Source organism: Gossypium hirsutum, chromosome A12 (assembly GCF_007990345.1).
Source record: "Gossypium hirsutum isolate 1008001.06 chromosome A12, Gossypium_hirsutum_v2.1, whole genome shotgun sequence".
Taxonomy (NCBI): domain Eukaryota; kingdom Viridiplantae; phylum Streptophyta; class Magnoliopsida; order Malvales; family Malvaceae; genus Gossypium; species Gossypium hirsutum.
This window is the reverse complement of record NC_053435.1, coordinates 58,520,001-58,533,832: the sequence shown is the minus strand read 5'-3', so window position 1 is coordinate 58,533,832 and position 13,832 is coordinate 58,520,001. Positions and strand designations below refer to the sequence as shown.

Genomic DNA, 13,832 nt, shown 5'->3' with positions numbered 1-13,832 from the left:
TTTTCCAATAAAATTTCATTCCATTAAACGTGTGTTTTTTTTTCCCGAAAAGCATGAGTCACTAAACTCATCTAGCCAAAGGTTATCAAGACTCCTCCAAAAGAGTTCATGAGGCTTAGAATCCACACTTAGTTCTTCTCAACGAGTATATATCATTTCTCCGTATTACAGGACTGACGCTTCTGTACATGTCCTTCCAAAAGAAATCTTTTCATCTTGTACAAGGAACAACCACTTTGTATGTTTTAGGAAGGTTGCATAGTTGGTTTGCTAATTTACTGCGTCAGAGGTTGTCGAGCCCAAGAGACGAAATGGCGTGGCATTTGCCATTGAGAAACAATGATCTAGTGTAAGACAGTCCTACAAAAGTGACAGTTGGCTAGAGTCAGGTTCCTTTAGATTGTAAGGTTATAACCTAAGTGGAGCTGGTAGTTGTAGGTGTCCTCTTCCACTTTAACTGACTTATTCGGTCATGAGAAGGATCACCTAAAAGCCGATGATTGAACCAAAGGAGGATCAAGATAACCAGAGGCTAAAATCCCTCAACTGGAAAATCTCTTTTTCTCAACTTTGTTTATTTTTACAATTGCAATTTGAATTTATTTAGATTCTAACTCATATATATTTTAATTTTTTATTTTATTTTTTCCCAGGTCAGACGTTTTTCTTGGGCGCGACTGTGTCTAAGATCTCGAGAAACAAGAAGTTGTAACGATCCAGTCCCTGAGGATTTGACCCTACTCCCATTATACTATTTCTTTCATTATTTAGGGATAGGTTATTTTTGGTGCTTCCAACGACACACCAGAAGCTAAGCATTTTTTAAACAAAAACTCATATTTATATAGTTAAAATATTCATATTTCTAACTAGGTTAAAATATGTCATAAATCCTTGTACTCTTCGTAAATTTAAAATTTAGTCAATGTACTTTTATTTTTGGATTAGTCCTGCATTTTAGATATCATAATTCAGGTTCAGTTGTTAGCATTATTAAAATTATTTTGTTAAATTCATGTTCAATATAACGTCATTTTTTAGTTACATGAATACTGAGTATTTTTTATTTAAAAATGTGACATTGAAAAAATTGATAAAAAAAATAATGTTAATAATTGGACTTGATTTTCAAATCTGAAAAATAGAGTGACTAAATTCTTGAAAATAAAAGTACAGGGACTAAATTCTAAATTTCTGAAAAGTACAGACTTATGGCATATTTTAACCTTTATACTATAAAAAATTATTATTAATATATTTATAATTGTAATAAATATTTATTATTAAAATATTAATATTGAATAGTTTTGAAGAATATTATTTAAAATTATTATTTTTAAAATTTATTATTAAAATAGAATTGAAACATTAAATAATATTTTAGAATATAAATTAATAATTTATTATATGATTAGATATAGATAATTAAATATATATGTTTAATAAGATTGAAAATTATAATATTTTATATTAATATTTTATTAATTTTAAATATTTTTTAAAATAAAAATAAAAATTTATTATTAATATAATAAAATTAAGTTTGACTTAAGATAATTTTTATATAAAAATGAAATCACCCATAAACGAGGTTTTTTCTGGAAAATGACTTGTGCTTTTAAAACAGGTAAATCATTTTACAAAGGCTTATTTTTTGTTGACATGTAAGTCATTTTTCATTGAATAAACTATTTTTCATAAAACAAACACAAGATAATACAAAAATATATATATTTTTTCTAAAAATTATTTTTAGTGAAACAAATGGAGCCTTTGATGCAAAAAAGAATATATTTAAAAAAAATATTTTATGAATCTTTCTTATCACATCATTTATGGTCCCTATTAATTAAAAATAAATAAAATTATCTTCTTCTTTTTTTCATATAATTCATGATCTCTCCTTACCAATTTTACCCATTGTACATATGATGTGGAAAAAAATAATGTATTAAATTAATTGGAATATGGCAGCTCTATGTTACTTTCGTGTGTTACCGTTTTAACGCTGCATAATAATTATTTAATTTCCCAAATTGCATTGTTACAAAATTAGTTCAAGGACTGGAAGAAAGTTCGTCAATACAATTTTCTATTTTTAAAAATTCAAATTTTTTTTAAGAAAAAAGAATTTTGAATTCAAACTCATCTCACAAATAACCCTAAAATCAACAATAAAAACCAAACACAACCTTATATTAACATACACATATATGACTAAATTGTTCAATATTTATTTTCAATTGAATTCAAAATTAAAAAAAAAAAATGTATGACAACCTCATTCAGGACTCATTTCTAGTAAAAGCAATAGCAACCACTATTTCCGATGATTTACAACAAATTGTCCGACAATTTTAATTATTATTGAGAGTTTATATATTAAAAACTATATTTATTACATAGCATTTGATAATTGACATCTAAAAACATATAAAATTTCATAATATTAATAATAAAAAATCAAGAGAGTTGCATTGAACAAACTGCCAAGTCCATACCAAACAATATAACAATTGAGACAAGGATTCAAAAAGGAAAAAAAAAAAAGTAGGAACAAATTTTGAGACCCCCCCCCCCCGCCCCCCCACACTGGCCAGGAATTTTTAAGTCAAAATATTCTAAAAGAATCAATAATAAAATAAAAGGAAGTATGTAAAAAACAAAGAACAACGTGGTCAGCCAAGCCTCTAGCCCTCTTAATATCTACAAAACCCGGCCCCATCCTACACGATAATTTGCCTAATACAATACCAAAATTTTGTGCATTGCTTTCATGATAAAGCAAATCTTCATCATGAAAACATATCCTCAAAGCATTCAACCATCACAACACCAGCCTTTTGGCAACAGGCGTTGCAAGTGAGATGAGTGAAGAGCCAATGCTCCTTTTTCATTATCTGAATCTTCCTAGTCATCACAATTCAACTCACAAATTTCTAATACAGGACCATCTTTCGAGACGAATGGGTTTATCCGGACCCACATAAGAGTCAAAATAGAGGCCAGCAGGATTGACCACACCAAAATAATGGTTGGCATCCGGTCTTGTTTTCCGAGTAAACCTTTGAGGAAGGGAAAAAAGGTGGATAATAACCCAAAGGGCAAAAAATAGTCGCCCAAACAAGGGGCCCCAGGAGTCGTACCCGTTATTGATTGCATCTGAGACTCCAACCACGACACCAACTATGTTTATGATCAACAAGGTGGTGGGAGGGATTAGCAAGGATGTCCACTTGAAGAGGTATAGCTCAGAAAATTCACCATCATCAGCTGCTTTAGAGGTCACAGTGAAGCTTGTGCTGACACCAGCCAGAACCTTTAGTAATCCCTGAAAGAGGGCAAAAAGATGTGATGAAACACCTCCAATCACCCAGAACTGCTTATTTCTCCACCAGTCATCGATTCCAACACCACCCCACTGCATCTCAAGGATACCAGTTACAGCAATTGATACAAAGAGAGCCATGAATACAACACCGGCATAGTTGCTAATCTGCGTGTGAGCCGGAATTACATGTTAGAAAGGCCCTATTACAAGTCAAAATTCAACAGACACCATATATAGGTGGAGACATTTGTATACAATGAAAAACCAAAACTTGACAAAGAAACTAGCCACAAGTACCCTAGTTCTCCCTTCTGAGGTTAGCAGGTGCAAATGCTACTTAAAAAGTACACAAAACTTATTACAGATAGGAAAGAAATAACTCAGTTATCCAGATCAAGATATTACGGCAGGGTCAACAAATGAATAGCACATCTAGAGCTTCAATTATGATGCTGGCATGGGCACATGGATAAATTTCAGGTTTTGAACAGTTATCAATGATTTAATATCAACTCAAAACAGGTCAAAATGCAAGATTTGAATGCAAGTACAGAGCATAAAACGAGACAAAAAATGAGTTCTTACCTCAGGACAATAAATTTCCCAGTAAGGAGACAAATAGCCGGAAGGGTGCAGTAAACAAGCAAGGGAATAGAGGTCCAAGGATATACAACCGAGTTTATGTAGGAAAATCGTTCCAACCATTTCATCCCACCCCCATATCCATACCAAATGGGACAATGTCTGCTCAAGAAAATTTCAACAGATCCAAGAGCCCATCGCAGAACTTGGTGTAGACGATCTGAGAGATTAATAGGAGCTGAACCCTTAAAAGCAGGTTGTTTAGGCATACAGTACACAGATCGCCAACCATGACAATGCATCTTGAAGCCAGTCAGGATATCCTCAGTCACAGAGCCATATATCCAGCCAACCTGATTTGCAGGTTCAAGATTTTGATGATTATTATGAGAGAAATTATGAGAGAAATAAATCACAAACTTTCCCATATTAAATATTCAGGTAGCGTTTTCAACATTTTACTTACTTCCTTCCCCCATTCTGTTTTATCTTCATAACTGCAACTTATGACTTGGATCGCTTCGCTCAGTAATGATGGAGGGATTGCATTTCGAGGGCCTCCACCATTCTCCAGAAGAGTGGAAGTCACAAAAACAGGAGATTGACCAAATTTCTTCTCCAGTTTCATCTGTGATCCCTCAGATGACTTCTGAGAGATGGAGTCTGACAGTAGCACAAAGATTTCTGGTTTGGACGTTTAATTCAAAAACGAATAAGAAGCATAGTAAGATTATGGGGACTCTCAGTTGCCCCCTCATAAGTAAACCCTTACCTGAAATTCCTTCTTCAATGTTTTCAAGAGCGTGTATCTGTTTTGAAGCTTCCCTTTGCTTAGGTTTCTTCACCGTCTTCTTTTGCTTCGTTTTCTTGTTCTTTCTAGAACAACAGCAGAGACAGCAGCACCATTTCGGTAAACAATTGCAGGTCTTGCCAGGAGGCTTCTTGGTAACTGGCGCATCATAACCATAAAGTGCTTGCCTTCTGAAAACACACCCTGTTCCAACATATATCGGTCCTTGTATGCCATCTAATCCTTTCATGTTGATCTGGTTTACTTTTACAATATTAGGTTTTGAAAGAATAAAGAAATGACAGGTAATTAGAAGGGAAGAAATTAAATAAGCTTACATCAAAGAACACAACATTTCGATTTGAGTATCTATCATGACGATCAATTCCATCAAATCTTTGAGGAAACTGTACATAGCAAACTTTCTTCCCTGATATTGGATCCATCATGAAACACATGGCTTCTCTAAGTGCTTTGCTATTGTTAATATAGTGATCACAGTCAACGTTCAGAAGATAAGGAGCATTTGAGAGAACTGCAGAGACTCGTATCTTCAGTACAAAAAAGAAAGGTTGTAAGTTTTGAAACAATGTGTTGAATGCCAAAGGATTATGAAAAAGGAAAAAAGAAAGAACTTGTGCCTTACCAAAGCATTCATGGCCCCAGCCTTTTTATGATGTTCAAACCCTTGCCTCTTCTCACGAGAGACATAAACTAGGCAAGGTAGCTCATTACCCTCCACATCACGAACACCACTATGACCTAGGAAAACCTGCACACAAAAGGCATCAAAGATAACTCACAAGCTACATTCATATATCACAAAAAAAATAAACAAACTTGATTTCCAAGCAAACATCAATGGTGCAAATTTCTCCCAAGATGAAAGGCCACCAAAATAAAATCAAAGAAACTGTTAAATGGAGGTAACAAAGAATGATGCATTTCATCAGGGACTGCATCAGTCTAAAGGTGCCCATGATCCCTACAGCAAGTCAAATGCAACATCATCTCACCTGAATCATTCCAGGATGGTCACGAACACTGTTTCCAGGCCAAGGAGTTCCATCCTGCATTGTCCAACCATCATCTGGAACCTTCTGTGCTGTGGCAACCAATCCATTTATCCTAACTTTAAATTCTTCATACTCTCTCTGCATAATCAAATAATATATTAAAACAAATTAAGCATTCCATGCTATCAAGAGCAAAAACCATAGTTGCTAAATACAACCTCAGATTAGTTTGAAACTGCAGATTTCAGAACTCAGAATGTGAAAGAAACGAAACAGAACACATGTTACGATGCATGACAAGTCACACACCTTCATCGCTCACCTTTCCCTAACAAAAGTTGGATGGACTTTGTCTGTTAGATAGTCTATCTTTTGAGTAAAATACCACTCTGGAGCACGGGGCTCAATATTGAATTTTTTACAGAAAGGAACCCATTTCCTAGCAAATTCAGATGTCTCAAAGAGAGCCTCAAATGTGAGCATGGCTGCACCATCATCTGATACATAGCATGCAACTTTATCAACAGGATAATCAACAGCAAGGATGGACAGAACAGTGTTTGCAGTGATCAGTGGAGGTTCTTTCATTGGATCCACTGTACTCACAAAAATGTCTATGCTAGCTAATTCAGACAGTTTCCCTTCTTTCTCATACCTGTGAATAAAGGTAAATTTAGCAAAGAAAGTGGCATCATACTCAAAATAGCATCAAGGTAATTAAACATATATGTGAAATCTAAATTCATGTCAAATAATCATAATACATCAAACATGAAAAGCAGTAGGCAACATCCAAACCTCAAAGATAGTCGATCAAGGTATGTTTCGCGCTCTATAGGGTACCATTTTGGGAATTGGTCTAGAATCCATGAAACAGCAAACCATATTTCACAAATTACAGAAGTCAACCACAAGCCATAAGCATCTCTGACTGGGTGTAGAAGCCTATAGTGAAAAAAGAGGCCAAGAATTGCAAGACGAGCTATGATAACCAATCTATATGGATTTATTTTGCTTGAAGGAATGGGTAACTTTCTTGAAAGCGGTTGTCTGCCTTCATCCATCCTGAAAAGACAAAACCATTTTTTTAAAATGAGCAACTTCTTTATTGATACAAAGGATACCATTCTTCAGATTTCCAGGAGGAAAAAAAACTGCCTAAAAACTCAGTGTTCATAGATAGTAGTAGCAAATTCAAACCATAGACTTCAAACAGTCACTTACATTGGCAAATCAGCATCCAGCTCCTCTCCATCAAGGTTTCCACCATCATTCCCTCCTTCATGCTTAACTACCTGAAGTTTTTCATTTTGCTTTTTCTTCCACTCCTCCATCCGATCCTTCCATGAGACACTTCCATAACCATATACTGCTATACCTTTCCTGGGAACCATTGGTCTATGTTGCACTGCAGCAATGGAAATGCTAAGGTCAAGACTAGAGAGAATTTATTCACAAAATGGTAAACAGAAGGATGATGACTTACATGGTATGGATAGATCAGTATAACTCATTGGATGAACTCTATTTCCATGACCCATAGACGAGGGTACAATGAGGGCATGATGATCAGCAGAAATCTCCAGACCCTTAAACAATAAAAGCATTCTCATAATGCAAATATTACTTGTGCACGGTGAAAAAACAGTGCATCCATAATAGAGGTGTTCATGCGCAAGGTTTGGGTCAAGCTTAAGCATGATATTAATACTTCATGCTTGCCCAAGCCCAGCCTGGCCCAACATGTGGGTGTAAAATTTTGTTCCACTAAAATTTGTAAATGGCTAAGCCAAACTGATTTTAGGCCTACCAATTATTTTTAAAATTTTTTGAAATATTTATATTCATTTTAATTTAATATTTAATAATTTAAATTTTTTTCATTTACTAACATAGGCAACTTAACAATTTTTTAATGTTTACAATATAGTATTATATATTACTATATATTTAATTTTTATGTGTTATAAATTACATAATATATATATATAACATACTATATACATTACAAGATTAGAAAATGGGTCAGGCTGACCCAGGCTCAGACCTTTAATGTTTGAACCCCGAGCCTGGGTTTTAAACAGACCTAACCCTGTTTGCCCAAGCCTACTTTTGGGCTTAAGATTTTGTCCAAACCCTCTAAAGTTTCGAGTGGGCCTTCGGACTTGGTCGAATAGCTCAGCCTTTGAACAAGTTACAAGTCTAATCCATAATATGGAAATTCATATAAATAGAGCTTAAATGAGAAACTAACCTCCTCAACATATGTCAACAGAGGAATTTGAGAACTAGGGGGAGAAGAATATAGTTCTGAGTGTGCAGCCATTCGAGAACTATTAAGCTGGGAACCACGGACAGCATTAAGGCGTGCAGTGAGCATGGCATCAGTAACTTGTTGAGGATCCAAAGTGCCATAGTCAAACTCATTGTCCAGATCATCTATGTCATCTTCTTCTTCATCACCTTCAACCCTAGGACTACCTGCAGTTTACATCATAAGTTAGACACAATGGCAACTGATTTGTGGCTGCCAATGTATACCAAATCTTGCAGTGACAATCTCACCTTTGATTCGTTTGTATCTGGTTTTGCATTGAGGGCAAGCTTGGTTTCCCTCTCTTCTCCCATATTCATAGCAGGTTCTGCAGACAGGGAAAGCACATTCATTGCAGGCAACGAAGGGCTCTCCATCCACTGTAATCTCAATCTCATCTCCGCATATCTGACAGCTTTGGCCACTCAATTCTTTCACAGACTTTATCTGATAAAAAACCACAACCATAAAGAGAGTGCCATCAACACCTGACCATGAAATGTGACAACAAATCAAGCAAAAACTAAATTCACTGATGACGGCTTTATTTCCACAGCCTTGAAGGAGAATGGTTCCCACTAAATTTCAAATATGATTGAATGTACTAAAACCTAACTAGGTGTTTTACATCAAATCTTGACCAGTTACCAATCAAAACTAACAACTTCATTTACATATACTAAGTTATTAAGAAAAAAGGGCAAAATTTTGCAAAAGTAAATAGAATTGCAGATAAAGGAAATTTATTTTCTTGATTTCTACGTTATTTTAATTTCTAATTATCTCCATGTGATGCTGATAGCTTCACAAAACCAGATTCCTCCTGTCTGAGAGTGTTGTCAGTTTCATATGAAACAAAGAACAAGAGGATAAGAGAATGGAGTATAAGAAAACATTAATTAGTTATACATTCAATGTTTCGCAGTGGCTAAAAGTAAAACCACATATGTATAATGATCCTGAAAAAAGAGATTGAAAACGTTAAAAGCTACTTCATTAAAGATTTATATCAATCTTTCCAACAAATGTAGAGTTCACTCAGCATTTTGAATAAATTCACAACATCAATTTGTCAATTTCCAAAGGACTTCGAAATTTCTAAAGAATCCAACAATTTGGTATGGGCAAACAGCTACCCCAGAAACAGAATCTTATGCTTTGTTCCAAATCGTCCCAAAAATTGCCAGAAGATAAATCTTAGCCACACCTAATAAAACCAGAAATCATACAATTAACAACAACCAAAACAAACCCCCTCCTTCACCGGAATTAACAAATATTGACCTTTTTTATGGGAAGGTCTATTAATCAAGTAACACTAGAACAGGCAAACATTTGTATCCCCTATGAAGAAAAACCCCAAAAGAAGTAAATGACAATATTAGAGATTTAACGCTCAAAATAGCATGGCAAAGTACTGAATCGTGTGGTTTAAGCTTTTAAAAACCCTACCTGTTACATTTCTAGTGAAAAAAAAAAAAGAGCTCCACTTTTCACATTTATAGGAATGCAGTGAACATTATTTCATGAAGCAGTAAAATAAGCAAATGGGATTCCTTTTTTTTTCTCTCTCTCTCTCTCTCTTCTTTTTTCAGTGAGATTTCGAATGTCTTACTCTAGCATTTTCATCAGCATTTATCAAGACAAACTCATTCCTGTTGTGAGAACCAGCAATGAGTCGACCTCCGGTGTCCATAACTCAGCACCGCAACAAAAAACAAGAACAACACAGCTCAGAAAAACTCAGTCTCTTCTTCTTCAATGAATGTAGTGAAATTTATGAGTACCACCAAATTCCTTTGAAAATATTTGGTCCCTTCACCTCCCATTACACGAAACCCAAATCGCAGCCCAACTGCGACAGAGAAGCCTTTTATGGTATAACAAAATTATTAAAAAAGGAAAAGGCAAAGGTAAAAAGGAACAAAGACGAGAAAGAGTGTGGGTTTTTTGTTGGATTGAAAAGCAAGCTAAGTCTATTCTGTAACCTGGTTGGCTGCTTTGGTCTCAATCTAAAATGGCATATTTCATAAGGACTGTGTTGAAATATGGAAACGTAACAAAGAAGGAGATGACAAATAGAACATAATACAACTCATCTAATTAGAGAGAGAAAGAAAGAAACCCAATAAATTTAAAATTAAAAAGTGACAGAGAAAAGGGTTACTCGCAAAGGTGATGGGTCCAGAAAACGATGGTGGTGGCGCCGGCTGGGGGTATTGCGCAATGGCATTTCCCCCATAGCCCCCACCAAAGTTGGTAGATTTTCTTGATAAATTAAAAAATATGATAACAAATTTAATGTTTATTGTTCAAAAGCTTTGAGATAAAAATAAAACTAAAATTGTCTGCTTGTGTTTTTTTCAGTTTAGAACTCTATCAGAAAATGAGGAAGAAGAATGTGAAAGAAATAATATTTAAAAGTGCTTTTCTTTTTTTTGTATTTATGACTTAGAGCGCGTATATTTCGTACGGATTAGGTTGACTGTTGACTGTTGACTGTTTAGTTGTTTCTGCTTAGGATTTTTCTTCACCATTTTCACTTCTTTTTTTTTTTACTTTCCCCTTTAATGAAATTTAACTTTTATATTTATTACACAAAACAAAAGATGTTTATTTTACTAACCAGGAACTTACGAAAAATTAACCATAATTACTTAATTAAAAATGAGTATATAATATTAGAACTTGTGTCACCCATGAGCGAAAAATAATATTTTTTAAGTTAAAAGTATGCTTAAAGTTTTTTAATTTTCCTACCTTTAAATTTTATTCTCTTTACTTTTTTCTTTTAAAAAAACATTTGATCATTATCATTTCAAATTTTAAAATACAAGTTTAATTATTACAAGTTTAATTATTAACACTGTTAAAATCTTTTTTTGAAAAAGATTAATATATAATTTACCTTTAAACTTGTCCAAAAATACTTACTTGGTACCTAAACCTTTTTTTGTATCTTAGTTGATATTTAAACTTGTATTTTGCCACATACTTTGTCACAAGTTGTTAATACCATTAATTTTTTAAATCTTAATATGTAGCTTACCTCTTGAACTTGTCAAAAAGTATTTAATTGGTACCTGAACTTATATAAAAGGTACTTAGTTGGTACTTAAACTTGTCCAAAAAGAACCTAGTTGGTACTTGAATTAATCAAAAAATTATACTTTTTAAAATTTATTTTTTATTTTTTTAATTTGTGTCTATCACATCAACACAAAACAAACAGTGTTACTATAGAGATACCAACCTAAGTGACAAAATATAAATTTAGGCATCAACTGGGTACTTTTGGACAGGTTTAGAGGGCAAATTACATATGAACTCTTTTGAGAAATTTGTTGATGTAACATTATGTAATAAAAGAAATACTCACTTAGTAGCCATGTAACAAAAAAAATGGCATTCTAATTTGCCTGATTGTAACAGAAAAATTTAGCCAATAATTGAGCTTGCATTTTTAAATCTAAAAAGTAGAAGGACTAACTTCCTTGAAATAAAAGTAGAGAAACTAAACTTCAAATATGCAAAAAGTATAGGGATCTAGAACATATTTTAACATGTTTTATATAAATTTTATTGTAAGAAATAATAATATTCTCATTAAAAAGCTAATAATTTTTTTATTTGAGAAGTTTCTGTTTCTTTTTGAAAGAAATGGCCCAATAAGGCACGTATCAATTAACAACTCAAGGTGTCATTCAACCCAATCCAATGAATGACATTCAAGTAGCTCAAATTAGACAACCCATAAACATTCTCATGAAAAGACCAATGGGCCAACTTATGTGCCACCCAATTAACCGAGCTATGAACATACTGAAAAACAACCAAATTGGAAAAATAAAAATGAGAGAGAGCTAAAACCATGGGAAAAATACCAAAAAATAAGTATAAAAGTTTTATATGCAAAATATCCAAGTACTCCTTCGTATGCTGAGCCCATGCCTGAACCTCGAGTATTATATGAAAAGTCATAAAATTTAAAGTAGTGAACTTTTAAAGCCCAGTGTGAGTCTTTCTTAAAATATAATAGTGAATAAATCACATAATTCAGAAAGATAATAGAAAGTACACAAACAAGTCAATATCACATATATTGATATGCATGGCAATGTAAATGCATAATTTTTTTCAAAAGTCAAAGCGTAGTTTTCAGAAAACGTTCATACCCAACTCTGCTACACACCATAAAAGGGTTCGAATCTGTTACACACTAATATTATGGACAAGCCACTAGATAATGTAGACAAGCTGCCTGATACAGATTATTGTGGACAAGCCACCAGAATTGTAGATATTCTGCTAGATAATGTGGTTAAACCACCAGAATTTACAGACTTTTAAACTGCCAGAATCTTCTTCCGTAAAATCTTATCCCAACCCCATGCATGTGATATGTCATACAGAATAAAATTTTCAGTAGGCATACTATACATGCGAATCAGATCTCATTATGAATTAACATAGTAGACATGTTTTGACATGTGCCTCATAATCTTTTTATCAGAATAGAAGCATGATATATGTATATATATTTTTCATGCAAAATAGAATATAACCATTCAACCATATGTCATGAGTGTTGGAAAAATATAAACATAATATCTCATACACCAAAATTCACTTAATAGTTATATAATAATACAGATTTAAATAGCATAGAGTTACTTACTTGATATATAACTATTTCAATGGTTTTGTCAAACTTTCCCATTTTGAATACACAGTGTATTCGCGATTAACCATATTTTTAGAGTCATATTAATAAAAATTAGTATTACTATTTGCTTACTAATTATTAACCATTACGTAGTAATAAATTAGACCCACACCTAAGTTATTTATATTCAATGCAATACTAGCCTTTTCGATTATCGACACTTGGATTTAACTAGATTTACAGTAGATCTGAGTATAAAATGATGTTTCGCTATTAGAACATTATTTTATTATTCATATGTTTAAAACGATTTAATCACGATTGTCTTCTATTCAAATATTCACTTACACTATTTCAGATTCGATTCGGAGTTGTGACACGCATCCAATGTTAGGGGTTATTCATTTTGATTGTAGACGATCCTTCAATAAGCAAATAGTTTATGAGAGAAGATATCTATATTGAAAAGAATAAAATCCAAAAGCTCCTTTATAACATTCGGCCTAACAATGTGGAATGGTAAAAGATTGATGGTCCAAATAGATCATCATGTATTTACCTTAATACGATTCTATTAGATGGAAGAATGACTTGACGGGGTCTTGATTCAAAGGGAGGAAGTAACTATGATAAGTAAAAGTTATCATTCAAAAAAGAAAAGTTCATAAAGTGAGTTAGGATTTGATAACAATTCGAGAAAGAAAAGAAATAAGGAATAGGAGTAAAAATTCGATTATAACTGATGGGTTGAAAGAAGGATAGAAAATGGAGAAGAACAATGGCAGCGTGGCAGTGGTGCAACGAAGGCACAACGACGGTTACGATGGTGGTTGGTGGCGCAAGGTGACTCCAAGGTGAGGGAGGTGGTGTAACACCCCTCGCCCGTATCCAACGCCGGAATAGGGTTTGAGGTGCTACCTAACTTAAACTCAATCAATCTTAGGAAATTAGGTCATAAAAATCTTGATCAAGTTAAAAATTTTCGTTTCATAAGCAATATGTCCCTTAAATAGGCTTACGAGGCCCAAAACATACATTCAAGATGGTTTGGGACCAAACCTAGAACTTAAGAAGAACATGGAAAATTTTGTGCTCTAAGGCTCCACAAGCCCGTGTGGGTAAAGACCATGTGG

General features: G+C 33.6%; 1 pseudogene; it reads right to left on the bottom strand.

Moving 5' to 3' along the window:
* Positions 1–2,428: 2,428 nt before the first annotated feature.
* Positions 2,429–10,406, bottom strand: LOC107962240 (cellulose synthase A catalytic subunit 2 [UDP-forming]-like; annotated as a pseudogene).
* Positions 10,407–13,832: the final 3,426 nt, after the last annotated feature.